We start from the raw sequence: 14,302 nt of genomic DNA, 5'->3' as shown, positions 1-14,302 counted from the left end.
TCAGAGGGGAGCGAGTTGAGGAATATCCATAGCAATTATATAGGCTACTAAAGTTTCACAAAAATTCGGACCAAAGCAAAAGACGCATTTCTGGCATGAATCAATTACACTTTGTTATTTTCAACTGTTTTTCAGATATACAGCGGGTTTACATGTTTTACAATCAAAATGACGACAAATTTTATAAATATTCGACAAATTCAGCCGAAGAAGGAGTTTGGAAAAGTACAAAATACAATTCTCTTGAAACCCTGTGGTATATCGATTTGTTCACAATGTAAGTACATATCATAAACGAGAAAAAACACTATTTAAAAATAACTCAATTATCTTGGTTTAATACTAAAATCTTAACAATTTCGACGTGAATCACAACGGTTTCTAGTTTTTTCAATTAATCGTTTTACCGAATTAAGTTGCATTAATAGGACATGGTTCTAAACTATGTCTTCATGGCATTATTAGGAAATGTGTTAGAAAACGTGGTAAAAATTGGGTATTGACGGTTCTAAACTAAGTCTTCATGGTATAGCATAAGATGTATAGTCTGCAGTAAATTGTCAAATTGGGTGATTTCCCAAAAGTTTTTTCACTTTATTCTACTAACTAAATATAAAAAATGTTCAAAAATATACAATACAAAACAAGGTTTAACAAACATTAAAAAGGACAACAGTTCATAGCGTACTGCGTTACCTATACACAATTTAAAATACACATAACACTGTGGTCCCAGATGTTAGCTATGTTAAATCAGGCTGGTAACGGTCATAGGTAGAAAATCCACCTCTTACTGTGACCATTATGTAAACCAGGTTCAAAATAGGAGTTTTATTTCTCTATATATTGGCTCTTTTAGCCCGGTATCATAATACATTAATATCATTGCATATATTATAAAACTACTGCTGCATTGAAATGACTGAAGTCAATGACTTGACCTTCAATCATCGAGTTAAATAACTTGGGTTGAAATTAGGTGTTATCATTTGACATTTTACTATAAAAAATGAGCTATTTATCTCAAATTTTGCACGAAAAACGTTCAGATTGCTACAAATTTTGTGTGATTTTTTGTTCAGCAATTGCTCATAATTAGATTACGTTGTTAATTTAAAAAGTTTAACGGTTTATTGTTATAACAAGGACGTGACTTGCTCTAATAATGACTTGACAGGGACTGGGCGCAACTGTTATCTTGGACTTAGATTTAATTTATTTCACAAATGACTTGACCGAGACCTGGCATTTAAAAATAACTTGTTTACGAAACTGAACTACTGTCTTAAACCCTATTTTTACGCCAAGTTCATATTTCCTTAGATGGACAACTGGACGTGTCAAAGTTACGTTCTGCCAAGCAGGTAACAATAAATGGTTGATCGCGGTGGGACAAAGTGGAATTTACTGCGGACCAGACAGTTCTGGTAGGTTTTCAAAGGAGTGTCAGAATGGATATAAAACTTTAACATAAAAATAAAAAGTATAACAGGTAAACAGTTGAGGGGTCTCTCGCGGGGTAGTTTTGATGTCTTTGTTTTTTTAATAACAAAATCAGGCATATTTTACAAATTTCGTATAACAGGAATTTTCAAGCTCATTTTAAACTAGATAAACGACAAAACTTACCGCGCTTTCCAAATGCTTTTCTTCACTTTTCATGTGACTTTCGCTGTAATCCTGTGGAAAAAATAATTTTAAGTTTATTATAACACATTCACATGTTATTAACGCCGCGGTGTAGACCAACACATTTTCAAACAAAAACTTTGTAAAATAAACGCACTAAAATGGCGTTCGAAGAATAGGCTACCTCTCTTAGGAGATACATAAGTTTGCAGATTATTAAGCGCTTTTGTCGCGCGTAAAAGATTGTGACGTCACGTTTTAATGTAACTTTGTGACATCATTAATTGTCATGGTTCCCCAAACGAAAATTATTGATCTTAGTATGTGAGGTTTAGTTGGTTTCTCCCACTTATCAAACTGGCATTTGCAACAGGATGTAAATCAGTGTTTCTCAACTAGTGGGTCACCGTTAGATTTGGTTTGGGTCGCCAACTAAGATAATTAACATGGTTTAAATTATTAGGAAAACATGGCTTGCATTAATTAAATTTCAACCGATTAATGCTAAAAGAAACACTGGCGCAAGTAAATATGGTATTACATGTTGAGACTTTTTTAAGCAGTAATCTCGGTAATATGATACCACTGTGACGTCATTTAACAAGTAAGAACTATTCGAAATTGGTCCGAAACAAAGGTTTGCGTTGTAGAGCCGTCGTTTTCAGAGGGGGATGTCCGATAATATCGGATCAGAACCGATATCAAGTTGTAGTTTCGGTGCTTGTCCGATACTAGGCTGCCAAATTAATTTTAGTATTACAGCTATATAGTTTGCGATCCCTAGTAAGCGATTTTTAGTTCTCAAATATATTTGCGTAGAAAATTTAAAATAAGCTAACTTAGTCATCAGCGCTGAAGCTTTTTTTGGTTAACAATCCCTAAACACTTTTGGTTTTAAGCGATTAAAATTGATCAACTTTGCTTATAAACCAGGGTGTGTATGCGAGAACACACAGTAAGACATACAAGCAAAAATATTTAAAGCGAAATAATCTATAAAACCATATATCAACACCACAATAAAGTCAAATACACAGTACTATCCACGACCTAAACAGGTCGAAACATGTTATAAATTAACCGGAATAAGGCCTAAATCGGACAGAAAACGACTAAAACTGTAGGGAGAGAGTATTGGACGATCGGGGGACTCCTGTCTGACATCGGTCGTTCTGTTGTCGAACCTCGTTTGAACAGCGCCGTTAGGACTCCTCTGTTTGGAAACCGTAAAGTTTGCCCCTGTTTTAATGTGTGGGATATAGGGTTAAGCAGATAGTTGCATAAGCCTGATTCTGACCATTTAGATCTGATTCCAAAAAGGTTAAGGTCTTATTTAGACGTTATTAGGAAGATTAGGTATTAGTTGTAAATTAGGCCGTAGAACTGTGTTTTATTCCGTCGTTCATATTCTGTTCTATTTTTGGTCTTAAGGCTGAAATCCGTGTATGTGAGTTCACACAACATTGCCAGATAATACACTGTGTAAATCCTCTTTACAGGTTGGAGTTATGACTTTCATCTGTACGGATCACCGTCAATAGGTGGAAGCCAGAAAATTTACAGCTACCGAAGAACTGGTCGAAGTTGGGCAAGCAGACTAACAACTCAAAAAGGAAACTTTTACAACCATTTTAGCATAGATGAGATCAGCTTCTTTTCACCAGGTATTCTAAAGAGCAGTTTTTTCAAGTTATGTAAACACCATATACGAACAAATAAAAACAAGTTTGCGGAACACCATGTCGTTGAGTCGCTCTATCACTGAGCTACACCGGCTCAGAGGGGAACGAGCCGAGAAACAAAAGTAGCAATGCTGCCTTCTGCATCCTATTCTAAAAACTAACCTGTGGTGAGGTTCGAACTCACGACCTCGTTCATACCGGGACCGGCGCTCTACCAACTAAGCTACGCAGGCTCAGAGAGGAGCGAGTCGAGAAACAACCATAGCACTGTTGCCCGCTGCATCCTGTTCGTAAAACTTGCCTGCGGTGAGGTTCGAACTCACGACCTCGTTCATACCGGGACCGTCACTCTACCAACTGAGCTACACAGGCTCAGAGGGGAGCAAGTTGAGGAATATCCATAGCAATTATATAGGCTACTAAAGTTTCACAAAAATTCGGACCAAAGCAAAACACGCATTTCTGACATGAATCAATTACACATCGAGTTAAACTTTACTATTTTCAACTCTTTTTCAGGTATAATACAGCGGGTTTACATGTTTTACAATCAAACTGACGACAAATTTTATAAATATTCGACAAATTCAGCCGAAGAAGGAGTTTGGAAAAGTACAAAATACAATCCTCTTGAAACCCTGTGGTATATCGATTTGTTCACAATGTAAGTACATATCATAAACGAAAAAAAACACTATTTAAAAATAACTCAATTATCTTGGTTTAATACTAAAATCTTAACAATTTCGACGTGAATCACAACTGTTTCTATTTTTTTCAATTAATCGTTTTACCGAATTAAGTTGCATTATTAAGACATGTTCTAAACTATGTCTTCATGGCATTATTAGGAAATGTGTTAGAAAACGTGGTAAAAATTGGGTATTGACGGTTCTAAACTAAGTCTTCATGGTATAGGTTAAGATGTATATTCTGCAGTAAATTGTCAAATTGGGTGATTTCCCAAAAGTTTTTTCACTTTATTCTACTAACTAAATATAAAAAATGTTTAAAATATACAATACAAAACAAGGTTTAACAAACATTAAAAAGCACAACAGTTCATAGCGTACTGCGTTACCTATACACAATTTAAAATACACATAACACTCAGATGTTAGCTATGTTAAATCAGGTTCGTAACGGTTATAGGTAGAAAATCCACCTCCTACTGTGACCGTTATGTAAACCAGGTTCAAAATAGGAGTTTTATTTCTCTATAGATTGGCTTTAACTAGTTATTTACTGTTTAGCCCGGTATCATAATACATTAATATCATTGCATATATTATAAACTACTGCTGCATTGTAATGACTGAAGTCAATGACTTGACCTTCAATCATCGAGTTAAATAACTTGGGTTAAAATTAGGTGTTATCATTTGACATTTTACTATAAAAAATGAGCTATTTATCTTAAATTTTGCACGAAAAACGTTCAGATTGCTACAAATTTTGTGTGATTTTTTGTTCAGCAATTGCTCATAATTAGACTACGTTGTTAATTTAAAAAGTTTAACGGTTTATTGTTATAACAAGGACGTGACTTGCTCCAATAATGACTTGACAGGGACTGGGCAACTGTTATCTTGGACTTAGATTGAATTTATTTCACAAATGACTTGACCGAGACCTGGCATTTAAAAATAACTTGTTTACGAAACTGAACTACTGTCTTAAACCCTATTTTTACGCCAAGTTCATATTTCCTTAGATGGACAACTGGGCGTGTTAAAGTTACGTTCTGCCAAGCAGGTAACAATAAATGGTTGATCGCGGTGGGACAAAGTGGAACTTACTGCGGACCAGACAGTTCTGGTATGTTTTCAAGGTAGTGTCAGAATGGATATAAAACTTTAACATAAAAATAAAAAGTATAACAGGTAAACAGTTGAGGGGTCTCTCGCGGGGTAGTTTTGATGTCTTTGTTTTTTTAATAATAAAATCAGGCATATTTTACAAATTTCGTATAACAGGAATTTTCAAGCTCACTTTAAACTAGATAAACGACAAAACTTACCGCGCTTCCCAAATGCTTTTCTTTACTTTTCATGTGACTTTCGCTGTAATCCTGTAGAAAAAATAATTTTCACTAAGTTTATTATAACACGTTCACATGTTATTAACGCCGCGGCTTTTGTACGGTATGTAGACTAACACAATTTCAAACAAAAACTTTGTAAAATAAACGCACTAAAATGGCGTTCTAAGAATAGGCTACCTCTCTTAGGAGATACATAAGTTTGCAGATTATTCAGCGCTTTTGTCGCGCGTAAAAGATTGTGACGTCATCTTTTAATGTAACTTTGTGACATCATTAATTGTCACGGTTCCCCAAACGAAAATTATTGATCTTAGTGTGTGAGGTTTAGTTGGTTTCTCCCACTTATCAAACTGGTATTTGCAACAGGATGTAAATCAGTGTTTCTCAACTAGTGGGTCACCGTTAGATTTGGTTTGGGTCGCCAACTAAGATAATTAACATGGTTTAAATTATTAGGAAAACATGGCTTGCATTAATTAAATTTCAACCGATTAATGCTTAAAGAAACACTGGCGCAAGTCAAAATGGTATTACATATCGCGACTTCTTTAGGCAGTAATCTCGGTAATATGATACCGAACTAAGCTTTCATTAACCGCAATTGTAAACCTTCTGGCGGGGGCATCATTTATTTTGTGTACTCTCTTAATTACCTAAAAGGCGGAGATTTCTCACGAAACAAGCACCATTGTTTCGTAACCACGCAATCAGTCTGAAAGACTGATTTCTTATAGAAGTAACCTATGTATCGCCATTTTTAACATTTGCAATAAATCTTTATTCATTTTAAACACCAAATATAAAGTTATTTGAAACGAGCCATTAACATAAGATTTATTTAAAATGTTAAAAAATACTACTTACTTCTGTATGGGCATTGATATTCCTATTACGTCTAACTACAACATCCAGCCATCATACTAAGATTTTTAGAAACGTTCAGAAATTGCTATCCACTTATAACTACGAATTACAGAAATGTTTATCAGTTTGGTTTACAAGAAAAAATAATTAACTATATAGCAAGCAAATTGTTTTACGTGCAAATTTTTTTTTCAAAAAACCCAAGTCCAAGTCAAGTCTTAATTCAACCAAGTCAATTTCAAGTCATGCCGACGTTACGCAACATATAGCAAGCAAATTGTTTTACGTGCAAAACTTAAGATGAATAACCCAGTTTTATAATAAAAACACTTCGTTTCAACCAAAGTTATTTGTCCAAAATAACTGAAGTCAAGTCATTTGAAAACAGTGATTTAAGTCAAGTCATGACAACACTGTAAAGAGGTCTTCGACCTTACTCACTCATTGAGCCATTCCTGCCTTCTTTCTGGCCAATTAGAACAACAAAAAGTAACATAATAGCCTTATAAGCTGTTTACAGGCGTAAATTAGGTAGGCCCACTAGTGAAAGTTTACCAAAAATTATTTTATGAAAAGTTTCAAGTCAAATAAACTAATATGTCCAAAAGACTTTTGCTAAATCAAAGTCTAGGAAATGACAAAGTTAAAAATAAATGAGTTCAGTCAAGTAACTTACAACACTGATAAAAATAATGTAATATAATAAAATCGCAGGTTGGTCTTACGACTTTAAACTTTACGCACCAAACTCAGCGGTTGGAAGCCTGAAGATTTACAGCTACAGAAGCACTACAGTCCATGGAAGCAGGTTAACTTCGCTGCGAGGAAATCATATCAGTGATTTTGACGGCAGGGGGATTACATTTAATTCACCAGGTAATTACGCTACTAAACAAAACATGGTGTTTACCAATGTTTGTACTACGTAGTGCGGAGGCGCGAATCCAGGATTGTTGTTTGGGGTTAAGCATGAATTTATTTAGAGATAATGTCATATATTTACGTCGTAACGTGATGTTACAAAGTTAGGTCACAGCATGACGTCAAAATGTGACGTCATAAAGTTCCATCTAAATGTGACGTCATAAAGTTTCATTTAAATGTGACGTCACGAAGAACCAACCTTAAGGACACCACACAGTTCGTTTAGTCTATTTAAGTTTTAGGTTGGAGAAGCTTTACTTTTAATTAAAAAAATACATAACAAAAATTGCGCAAAGCAAAAAAACGCCTTTGTATTTGCTAAAGCCAAAACCTTTTCTAAGGTACGTAAGACGCATGAGCCTTTTTTGGCGTAAACCGTTATTAAAGTGGGTGTAAGACATAACACAGCCTACATGAATTCAGATTCGCGCAAAAACATTAAGCATAAAAAACGTTTTTACAACCATAGCACCGTTGCTCGCTGAATCCTGTTTTTTTAACACTAGCCTATGGTGAGGTTTGAACTCCCGACCTTAATTATGCTGGGATCGTCGCTCTATCACTGAGCTACACCGGCTCAGAGGGGAACGAGTCGAGAAACAACCATAGCACTGTTGCCCGCTGCATCCTGTTCGTAAAACTTGACTGCGGTGAGGTTCGAACTCACGACCTCGTTCATACCGGGACCGGCGCTCTACCAACTGAGCTACGCAGGCTCAGAGAGGAGCGAGTCGAGAAACAACCATAGCACTGTTGCCCGCTGCATCCTGTTCGTAAAACTTGACTGCGGTGAGGTTCGAACTCACGACCTCGTTCATACCGGGACCGGCGCTCTACCAACTGAGCTACACAGGCTCAGAGAGGAGCGAGTCGAGAAACAACCATAGCACTGTTGCCCGCTGCATCCTGTTCGTAAAACTTGCCTGCGGTGAGGTTCGAACTCACGACCTCGTTCATACCGGGACCGGCGCTCTACCAACTAAGCTACGCAGGCTCAGAGAGGAGCGAGTCGAGAAACAACCATAGCACTGTTGCCCGCTGCATCCTGTTCGTAAAACTTGCCTGCGGTGAGGTTCGAACTCACGACCTCGTTCATACCGGGACCGTCCCCCTACCAACTGAGCTACACAGGCTCAGAGGGGAGCGAGTCGAGGAATATCCATAGCAATTATATAGGCTACTAAAGTTTCATAAAAATTCGGACCAAAGCAAAAGACGCATTTCTGGCATGAATTAATTACACTTTGTTATTTTCAACTGTTTTTCAGATATACAGCGGGTTTACATGTTTTACAATCAAAATGACGACAAATTTTATAAATATTCGACAAATTCAGCCGAAGAAGGAGTTTGGAAAAGTACAAAATACAATCCTCTTGAAACCCTGTGGTATATCGATTTGTTCACAATGTAAGTACATATCATAAACGAGAAAAAACACTATTTAAAAATAATTCAATTATCTTGGTTTAATACTAAAATCTTAACAATTTCGACGTGAATCACCACTGTTTCTAGTTTTTTCAATTAATCGTTTTACCGAATTAAGTTGCATTAATAGGACATGGTTCTAAACTATGTCTTCATGGCATTATTAGGAAATGTGTTAGAAAACGTGGTAAAAATTGGGTATTGACGGTTCTAAACTAAGTCTTCATGGTATAGCATAAGATGTATATTCTGCAGTAAATTGTCAAATTGGGTGATTTCCCAAAAATTTTTTCACTTTATTCTACTAACTAAATATAAAAAATGTTTAAAATATACAATACAAAACAAGGTTTAACAAACATTAAAAAGCACAACAGTTCATAGCGTACTGCGTTACCTATACACAATTTAAAATACACATAACACTCAGATGTTAGCTATGTTAAATCAGGTTCGTAACGGTTATAGGTAGAAAATCCACCTCTTACTGTGACCATTATGTAAACCAGGTTCAAAATAGGAGTTTTATTTTTCTATATATTGGCTCTAACTAGTAATTTACTGTTTAGCCCGGTATCATAATACATTAATATCATTGCATATATTATAAACTACTGCTGCATTGTAATGACTGAAGTCAATGACTTGACCTTCAATCATCGAGTTAAATAACTTGGGTTGAAATTAGGTGTTATCATTTGACATTTTACTATAAAAAATGAGCTATTTATCTCAAATTTTGCACGAAAAACGTTCAGATTGCTACAAATTTTGTGTGATTTTTTGTTCAGCAATTGCTCATAATTAGACTACGTTGTTAATTTAAAAAGTTTAACGGTTTATTGTTATAACAAGGACGTGACTTGCTCCAATAATGACTTGACAGGGACTGGGCAACTGTTATCTTGGACTTAGATTTAAGTTATTTCACAAATGACTTGACCGAGACCTGGCATTTAAAAATAACTTGTTTACGAAACTGAACTACTGTCTTAAACCCTATTTTTACGCCAAGTTCATATTTCCTTAGATGGACAACTGGACGTGTCAAAGTTACGTTCTGCCAAGTGTATAATAATAAATGGTTAATCGCGGTGGGACAAAGTGGAACTTACTGCGGACCAGGCAGTTCTGGTATGTTTTCAAGGGAGTGTCAGAATGGATATAAAACTTTAACATAAAAATAAAAAGTATAACAGGTAAACAGTTGAGGGGTCTCTCGCGGGGTAGTTTTGATGTCTTTGTTTTTTTAATAACAAAATCAGGCATATTTTACAAATTTCGAATAACAGGAATTTTCAAGCTCACTTTAAACTAGATAAACGACAAAACTTACCGCGCTTCCCAAATGCTTTTCTTTACTTTTCATGTGACTTTCGCTGTAATCCTGTAGAAAAAATAATTTTAAGTTTATTATAACACATTCACATGTTATTAACGCCGCGGTGTAGACTAACACATTTTCAAACAAAAACTTTGTAAAATAAACGCACTAAAATGGCGTTCGAAGAATAGGCTACCTCTCTTAGGAGATACATAATTTGCAGATTATTCAGCGCTTTTGTCGCGCGTAAAAGATTGTGACGTCACGTTTTAATGTAACTTTGTGACATCATTAATTGTCATGGTTCCCCAAACGAAAATTATTGATCTTAGTGTGTGAGGTTTAGTTGGTTTCTCCCACTTATCAAACTGGTATTTGCAACAGAATGTAAATCATTGTTCTTCAACTAGTGGGTCACCGTGAGATGGTTTGGGTCGCCAACTAAGATCGTTTACATGGTTTAAATTATTAGGAAAACATCGCTTGCATTAATTAAATTTCAACCGATTAATGCTAAAAGAAACACTGGCGCAAGTAAAATGGTATTACATGTTGAGACTTTTTTAAGCAGTAATCTTGGTAATATGATACCACCATGACGTCATTCAACACGTAAAAAATATTCGGAATTGGTCCGAAGCAAAGGTTTGCGTTGTAGAGCCGTCGTTTTCAGAGGGGGATGTCTGATAATATCGGATCAGAACCGATATCAAGTTGTAGTTTCGGTGCTTGTCCGATACTAGGCTGCCAAATTAATTTTAGTATTACAGTTATATAGTTTGCGATCCCTAGTAAGCGATTTTTAGTTCTCAAATATATTTGCGTAGAAAATTTAAAATAAGCTAACTTAGTCACCAGCGCCGAAGCTTTTTTTTGGTTAACAATCCCTAAACACTTTTGGTTTTAAGCGATTAAAATTGATCAACTTTGCTGATTAACCAGGGTGTGTATGCGAGAACACACAGTAAGACATACAAGCAAAAATATTTAAAGCGAAATGATCTATAATACCATAGTATCAACACCAACGACATAATTAAGCGAAATACGCAGTAATATTTACGACAACATAAGAACTTTATATTCTGAATAAGATTTAAATCGGTAATTCAAATATTAGGAATAGGGTCTAAATAAGACAAAATAACGCCGAAAGACTGTAGGTAGATGGTATGGGACGATTGGGGGTCGTCGGTCTAGCAGCAGCTGTTTTGCTGTCGACGTTAGGTGCCCTAGTTTGAACAGGGGCGCCAGAGCTAGGGCACCGGAATGTTTACCCGTGTTTTAACATATGGGGTTTAGGGTTAGGTAAAATGTTGTGTAGGTCTGCCCAAGTCACTTATGTCTATGTTGTTAGGTTAAGGTCTTATTTAAACTTTATCACGACGATTAGGAATTAGTCGTAATCAGGTCTTAAAACTGTGTTTTATTTCGTCGTTAATGCTGTTCTACTTTCGGTCCTAATTAAGGCTGTAATATGTGTATATGGCTCATACAACATTGCCAGATGATAAACCGTGAAAATCGCCTTTAAAGGTTGGAGTTATGACTTTCATCTGTACGGATCACCGTCAATAGCTGGAAGCCAGCAAATTTACAGCTACCGAAGAAGTGCTGGTCGAAGTTTTGCAAGCAGATTAACAACTCAACAAGGAAACATTTACAACCAATTTTATGAAAATGAGATCAGCTTCTTTTCACCAGGTATCCCAATATGTGCATAAAAATCAAAGCGGAAAACCAAGCAAATAAAACAATTTTGCGGAAGACCAAACAAAAAAGTAATTTTGCGAAAGACCAAACAATTAAACATAATTTTACGGAACACCAAAGTCGCACTGCCGTTGAGGGGCGCTACAGTCACAAGCCCCTTTGTTATATTAATGTTTGTAGTTTGACTTAAGCTGACCCTTGCGATTACCCGTAATGCTGGAAACTCGACCTTATCGTTTCTGTTGGCAGGGTGTGCGTTCGCGCAAAACCCCATACAAACTGTTTTCGTCATATTGTGAAAATGGGAGCAACAAGTGGCCCTATTGGAGCAACAGAGAAATTTTAGATAACTTCTTTATCTTTTTCAGCAAATCTCACCTAAATTTATTTCAATAGTTTTAACAAATTAGCTGTGATTATCAATTTATTGACCGATCAGCCGTTCTGTATGGTCGAGGTTGTGCGTTCGAATCTCACCACAAGCTAGACTTTTTTAGCGCTGGTTTAGAATCTTACCACTTAAATTTTGCAGTAAATATGGGATAATTAATATATTAATAATACTTCACCCACCCAAACCAGAACTTAAATCCACATCCATATAATGTTAACAATATATTTCCCGGGTGAAAGTCTGGTAGAATTCTAGACCAGCGCCATACATTTTTCTCGCATTTAATTGCTTCTTTATAGACCAAATTATCCCGGCAATAACTCTACTTGCTATGCAGTGTATTTAAAACGTTTTGTATTTTTAGTTCCTGATGTGAAGACAATAATTGGTGCAAGATACAGCAACTCACAATGGCTTTGGAGCGATGGAACTCCAGCAAACTTCGCAGCCCGAACAATAAGTCCATCGACTTGCTTGCAGAAAGCTTACAACCCAATAACAGGCTTATTTGAGGATGTACAATGCACACAAGCTGCTTATTATGCTTGCCAAGTTAAATGTAGGGAGTTCAATATTGTAAAGCAAGACGTACAATAAATAGTTTCCTTATAGTTGTTTATTAAGTCTACAAAAAGAACATAGTTCTTCCGCCAATTGAAATTAAATTTGTTAATAAATATCCAAGTGAAAGATACAAACACGTATATGTGTTTCACAACTGTGATCTGGCTCTTCTGAAGCTGCTTTTTAACCAACGATAACGGTTTACTTATCATTAGTAGACCGAAAAGCCAAAGCAGACTCTTCACCGAATCTGTTAATCAATGATGCAAGCAGGGCAGGCTAGAAAAACAATTAGCATGCAGTGAGGTTCGAACTCACAATCTCGGTCATATCGCGACCGTAGCTATACCAACAGAGCTACAAAGACAACCTAAATATCCAAGTGGTTTATTTTATGCCTCGCAGCATTAGTCTGTATAAGTCGGAAGATTGTTAATTATTCAAATTGTTTTTATTGTAGTTGTTGCTTCAATTGCAAAGCAAACACAATGCAAACCAACTGAAATTGTTATTAATTGGACGGACAATTTGTCACAACTAATAGCATCCACACCACAAACCCTTGTTATTCAGGTAGGAAGCAATATTATAACACAAATAAGACATATTTTTTTCTGAACAATGATATTACAGATACAGGGAAGCGATGGTGTTTTGAAAGTGAATGTGGATTATGGAAGATTAAATAGCACAGTGAAGAATCTGACAACAAATAAACACTACCAATTCACAGTAAGAAATACTGTAATATCGTTTTAATTAATAATGAAAACATAATGGAAGAGTAATAAGAATATCGCCCATACAGAAGTAGGCATCATTTTAACACCCAGGTTCCTTACTGAAAAGTTAATAAAGAAAAAAATGAATAACGAGTTATTTTCAACATTGAAAATGAATAAAGAGTTATTCGAAACGTTTAAAATGCTACCTACTTCTGTATGGGCTTTGATATTCTTATTAAGTCTTACTACAACCTCCAACCATTAAGCTCCAATCAAAGAGTATTTAACGTTTACAAAAGTTCCATTGGAATAGATAAAAAATTTTCTAATAAACTAACAATACCTTTACTAAAATATTTTAATAAAAATTTACCAGATTCAAGCTCAGTTCACCGGTTGTACAAGTTTTAACCTTGAAGTGAAAGCAAATGTCACAACAGATTATGGAATCCCAGATTTGTCCACTGCAAGTATTGCACCACAGGAAACTACATGTGTCATTGATATTCCAGCAGATCTTCAATACTACAACATACAGAAAACCCTGGAGTATAAGGTGAAAAACAAAACATGAATAAGTAAATATTTGTGCATTACAAGAGAAAAACTTTAAAACTAATCAACTATTTTTTCTAATGGAAATATAAATGAACACTTTTTTGCCACATTGTTTTTTCGTCGTTTTTCTTCACTGTATATATATACCTCTGCAAGGTTACAAGTTTATATGCCCTGATGAAGATTACCTGGATAGGTTATCGAAACGTCGGTACAGAATAAATAATTGTCGGAAGAACCCTCTTATAATTAATATAATGCCTGGCAGCAACAGTATATTCAAATGAACACTGGTATGAATTATTACCCAAGGGCACCTCTGCTCTAGTTCAGAGCGTTGAAACAAACCAACTCAATTATGTTACTAAAGTTGTGCTTTTTATACTCGAACTTGGAAAAAACAGCAATGTCAAATTATCCCACGCCCTCTATACAATTTATAAATTATTT

General features: G+C 35.6%; 2 non-coding genes across 2 annotated transcripts; both read right to left on the bottom strand.

Moving 5' to 3' along the window:
* Positions 1 to 3,609: 3,609 nt before the first annotated feature.
* Trnat-ggu (transfer RNA threonine (anticodon GGU)) lies at positions 3,610 to 3,683 on the bottom strand. The gene has a single exon. It is a non-coding gene; the product is annotated as a tRNA-Thr (tRNA).
* A 4,380-nt stretch (positions 3,684 to 8,063) lies between these two features.
* On the bottom strand, positions 8,064 to 8,137 carry Trnat-ggu (transfer RNA threonine (anticodon GGU)). The gene has a single exon. It is a non-coding gene; the product is annotated as a tRNA-Thr (tRNA).
* Between the last annotated feature and the right edge of the window lie 6,165 nt (positions 8,138 to 14,302).

The sequence above is a fragment of the Ascidiella aspersa genome, chromosome 6 (genome assembly GCF_963924565.1).
Source record: "Ascidiella aspersa chromosome 6, kaAscAspe10.2, whole genome shotgun sequence".
Classification (NCBI taxonomy): Eukaryota; Metazoa; Chordata; class Ascidiacea; order Phlebobranchia; family Ascidiidae; genus Ascidiella; species Ascidiella aspersa.
The sequence above is the reverse complement of the archived record's forward strand: the minus strand, read 5'-3'. Positions and strand labels throughout refer to the sequence as shown.